Source organism: Parambassis ranga, chromosome 8 (genome assembly GCF_900634625.1).
Source record: "Parambassis ranga chromosome 8, fParRan2.1, whole genome shotgun sequence".
NCBI lineage: Eukaryota > Metazoa > Chordata > Actinopteri > Ambassidae > Parambassis > Parambassis ranga.
Window position 1 is genome coordinate 15,882,455 of NC_041029.1, and position 5,520 is coordinate 15,887,974.

Consider the following 5,520-nt stretch of genomic DNA (forward strand, 5'->3'; position numbering starts at 1 on the left):
AATTATTTAAAATTTCGTCTTTTAAGTTACGACTCACTGAACGCTTGACGGCGTCCCTGGTATCGTTACCAGGGTAAATGTAAACCATACGAAATCCTTTGATTACGTCATAATTATTAAGTGTATATCTTGACGGGTGTTTATGAATACGTGGTATCGAAATCATTTGGCAGTTTTTTATTTAATATAATAAAAACGCCCGTGTTTACACAAATTTAAATATAAAAAAATACATAAATAAAGAATATAAATAAAAAGTCGTCGTTATCTTTTTGATCTTTGTATAAATTAGTACATTATGAAAAGTCTGGCCGAGCGTTGTCGTGGCCGAGTGGTTAAGGCGATGGACTAGAAATCCATTGGGGTCTCCCCGCGCAGGTTCGAATCCTGCCGACAACGACATTAATTTTATTTGGACTGTTTATTTTTTTCATGTGTATTCTTTGATCTATAGAATTTTACCAAGTGTCACAAAACGTTTAACATCCTCACAAAAACTGTATTGGTAGGAGAAATATCATTTTTTTTTCATATTAACAAAGAAGTCATTTTATTATACTGGTTAAGAGCACAGCAACAGGTAAACTGCGCCCCCTACTGATGCAGCTAAAAACTAACACATTTGATTTAGAGTGAAGTTTAGAAGGAAAAAATAAATCAAAAAACAAATGGTGAAAATACATAAATAAATGATCAAAACAAATATATTTATATGTTATATTTCAGATACGACAAGATAAAGTAAAATAATTAAGATTATTTTTTTTACTAGTAGAACAACTTGCAAAGATCAGCCAGTAGGTGGCAGTAACCTACTATATATATATATATTGAACACGTTGAACAGAGGAAGGCTACACCAGGTTCTATGTACTGCATGTAGACAGAGAGGCTGTCACATATTTTAAATATTTCTATCTGGAGATTATAAATCTATCTATATTTTAAAGTTTGAGCGTGACATGAACAGGATCAGCCCTCCTGCTTGTGTAAAGTTTTGCCATGTTTGTGTGAGACAACCGCCAGCAGCAGCAGCAGCAGCACCAAGAGGCTGGAAGGTGTACACAAAACACATGTCAGACATGTCAGAAACAGGCAAATTAGAGGAAGAGCTGCTAAATAAACTAAACTAAACATGACATAATTCTGTGGAACGCCACCTGATGTGACCTGAACGCAGCCATAAAAATGTCCTCACATGGCAGGAGCGTGTCATCCACCTGTGCTGTCAGTGGGGGGGGTGGAAAGTGTCAACCTTTGCATGCCAGATAAATGCACGCACTCAGCTGAAGTAAAGGATCTGATAACGTTTATCACGAATCACACACACCTACACACACACACAGACACTGATTGTTTCCATGGGTTCATAATTCAGCCTTGTCTGTCTGGCGGACAGCTGTCAGCTCAGTGGCTGATCTGACAGCTGTAAACAGTAAACATGGACACAGACAGACTCACTGTAGAGCTCTGGCTCTTCATATCAGTTCATCCACTGGAAGCATCAGCACCACATCCTTCAGACCACATCCAGACATGTGCCCGGTTTTCACACTGCGGCTCATACGGATCCTGCTGATGGATGAAAACACACATTCAGATGTAGAGAGAGTGTAGAGACACTTTGACTTAGACGTCCATAAAACAAATACAAACTATTTGACCGGGATTTAACAAGACACAAATAAACAATATATTTGTTTTGATGAAAATGTGAATTGGAGCTGAATAGCTGCAGCAGCAGGATCCGTACGAGCGTCTCTCTGGACACATGTAAATCTGCGGCACAGCACAGAATCATACATTATTGTGACAGGACAACAGCTGTTTATGAAGCTCCTCTCTGAGTTTTAGCAACATCCATATAACTTCTCTCTAAAAGCAGAGAGTCAGGCCACATGTGGTGGCATCTTTAATAACATTTATTAAAAAGATTCAAATATTACAGACTAAATTGTCCATAATAAGACAAAAAGTCACAGAATTGATGATAAAATGTTGAGTGGAGCAGCAGCAGCTGGACACATGTGCAGCAGCATCCATCTGAAGAGGAAGAGTCAGAGCTGCGTTTTAAAGCCAGGTGTGAACTGACATGCTCACAGCTGTCCCGTCACATTAACAAACACGTGTTAACAGCAGGTCTGACCAGGGCGTCACAACCCTTTTACCTTCATGACTCTGGTCATGTAGGCACTATGGTGGCAAATCAGGTCCCAAGGGATGGGATACAACCGTAGCTACTGCCCTGGAGGCGGTGACACTTCACTGCATCCCCCCTGTAAGATGATGCTGAGGGGCGGGGCCACAAACAGGTCAGTGCTTCACATGCTGATAATAATCTCAACTCTCAATGTGCCCCCTTTACTTAAATCCTCAAATCATCTTAAATGTCCCCACAGAGCTCAGAGCTGATGCGTCTGCTTCCACAGGAGCACCGCCACACGGCAAACAGCCGAGTCCAGCTCCACAGGCGGGACCCCCGCAGGCAGTAAGGCCTTAAAAATGACCAGTGGCCTATTACTGAATATCGAGTTCAATATAAATGTGTCTTTTTTTAACCTGCCTCTCTGCCACAGAGGCCTCTCTGCAGCCTTCTGAATAGCTTCACATTACCAGTAAATAGGTGCAGTGGGGTGGGATGATGATATCTTTCAGACACCAGAATACATCCCAGATGAGAGTGCCAGAAAGAGGACAGCAGCGCTGATGTAACAGCGACAAAAATGAAGCCGGAGAGGAGCCAGATGGAGGAGCAGAGCTTAAGTGGTGCTCTGGAGTGCTGAAAGTCCGAATGTGGAGCAGACAGTGCGGCAGACCGTGCATAATGTGCAGGGCTGCATGTGCAGAGGGCCCGGGGCTCCTCGGCTTCCTCTTCACCGACTCCTCCACATCAAACTTGACACATGCACATCATCTGCACCCTGAGAGGGTTTCATCTTGAAATGTGGCCTGACGTGTTGAGCTACAGTACAACCGCAGACTGACTCGGTGCACAGCGCTGGTGTCACTCAGAGGGCGATGAGGTGGAGATACTGAGTCCTGAACTCTGCAGGTTTAGAAAACACACACAGGGGGGGGGGGGGGGGGGGGGGGGTCTGTTTGTATGAAGACATCAATGAGGATATCAGAACTGATTTATGCTTGTTTTTATGTTTTTTATTAGGTGGTTCCCTGGTTTTTATATTTAAACTGGTAAAACTCTCAAAGACACCTTAATTCTGCTGAAGGTGGCAGACGGGCTGATGGACGACTCATCACAGGAAGGTTTCAGGTGTGCAGACTCATTATCATACTGCACAGACCGATGTACAGAAACCACCGGCTGAGGACTGAGGAAGGAAGAAACAACTGTGTGCTGCAAGAAGAGGCTTCCACAACAAAGCGCTGCACTCGGTCTGTTCGAACACGGATATATTCAGATTTCTGTGGCAGCTAATGTAAACAAACCAGATCACACACACACACATTTTACTGTGTGACAGACAAAGCTCGGTCTGTTTGTTGACTGTGTGTGACACACTTCTTTTACTTTGCATATTTTAAACCAAATCCAGAAATGACTAAGAGCATGTATGTGGGTGAAGGTTCTGTCATCCAAAAGTCACTTTTATCCAAGAGTTTAAGGTTAAGCAGCTGGACTAGTTCAGGTTTTTTTGCTGCCCCTCCAAGTAAAAAGTCTTTAAAACTCCCATTTCTTTGCATCAAACTACTGGACATAACCATGTAGTTACACCCGGTGGCCACAGAGGGCGTTGTTTAGCAAAGGTTAGGACTGGGGGTTAGCTTGGTTTTAAAGATTTAATAAAACCGAAGAGCCAGGTGAGGCTACTCTGCTCCGATTGGTCAGTTTCTGGGCTCGTGTGTGGACCCGCCCACAATTCCAACAACACGCACATGTGCAGGATGAGTCATGAATATATATATAGATATAACTATTTAGCATGCTAGCTGCTACGTTAGCCATTTGGCTAAATTAGTAGCTCCTTGGTAGCATTTTGTCCTAAGTACTGAATTTAAAAATTAAAAGTTAACGTAAAAGGAAAACCAACATGCTGCTGGTGCTGCCACCTACAGGCAAAGAAAGTAATTGCTGCTGATTTATTTATTTATTTTTGACACCTGACCAACAAAACCTGCTGCTGCGAGTTATCACAGAAGAATTTAGAAGATACCGCTCATGTGTAACTGAAGATAAAGAGGGACCTGTTAGCTTAGCTTAGCTTAGCACAGAGACCGACAAACAGGGGCATTCCACAGCTAAAGAGCCTATCTAAAGATCAGTGACGCATGTGATCTTGTTCCGAGTACAACAGTGAAACTACACGGCATCTTGTGGGTTTTATTTGTGTGTGTGTGTTAATGTTTTACACAAATAGAAAAGTGTAAAGCAGTCAGAGTTCAGGAAATGCTCAAGTTCCGGCAGTACTGTTGCCATTTTCTATTTTTACAGTTGATCACATGCAATCTCTCACACATAGGGAACAACTTCCTCTGAGAAGCTGCAGTACTGCGCTTATTAAAACAGAAAAAAAATGACAGGCCACAAAAAGGCATTTTTTTTTAATAATTGCATTTTATTAATTGAAAACAAAACAAAAAAAACAAATGCAAATAAAAAAAGAGCAAAACAAAAACAGTATCATTAGGTAAGACAAGGCGAGAGACACTTAAATAAGAAGAGTTCCATGTTGGTGAGGGGCAAAGGTGGAGAGGCGGGTGGATGTGGGAGGAGGAGGAGGAGGAGGAGTGGAGAGGAAGGGGAGAGCATTTTGTTGGATGAGACATCTTGGTATTATGTACACTGTTTTTCACTGCAAGAGGAGGAGGAAGAGGAGGAGGACGAGGAGGAAGAGGAGGAGGAGGGTGGGGCTCAAAGTAGCAGGTCGGAGACACTGAAACACCAGAGAGAAAGGCACTATCCAGAGAGAACAAGAAAACCAGTAACACAAACACAGTAAACAAACACACACGGGACCAGACTGAAAATGAAAATGTTTCTGACAAAAAAAAAAAAAAGTGCTTGAGCCACGTCAGACAAAAAAAACAAACAAAAAAAAAAAACAAGAAGCTGATCTCTCAACTTTTAGCATAAAAGACAATCTCTCAGTTTTCTGCACTGGTCACGTGCGCCAGCTGATTACACGATGTGATTATCCGCGCTCTGCCTCGTGGCTACATGCAGGAGGAGAGCGTCCGCATGCGTCTGAATATCTGCCCGTACACCGCTGCCCGCTCTGCTCAGCACGCCTCCGTCTGTGTGTGTGTGTGTGTCTGTGTGTTTTTAAGAATCCCTTGCGTGCTTGTGTAGTTCAGTTCTCCGACCTTGCTTCCCTCATGGTTACGTCGCAGTCAGCTACATTCACTGCCCAAGTAAAAATGGCTGCAATAAATATATTGGCTTTTGAAAAGGTGGCTGACCTTCTGACACACAGAGCTTCTTCCTTAATACAGCATTCGTGGCTCTACTTGCTGGTCAACACTTGACTTTCCTTTCCTTTTATTTAAAAAAAAAAAAAAAAA

The 5,520-nt window shown here is 42.7% G+C and overlaps 1 non-coding gene across 1 annotated transcript; it reads left to right on the forward strand.

Annotated features, from left to right (window-relative positions):
- The first annotated feature begins 317 nt into the window (after nt 1–317).
- Nucleotides 318–399, forward strand: trnas-aga (transfer RNA serine (anticodon AGA)). Its single transcript has one exon. It is a non-coding gene; the product is annotated as a tRNA-Ser (tRNA).
- Nucleotides 400–5,520: the final 5,121 nt, after the last annotated feature.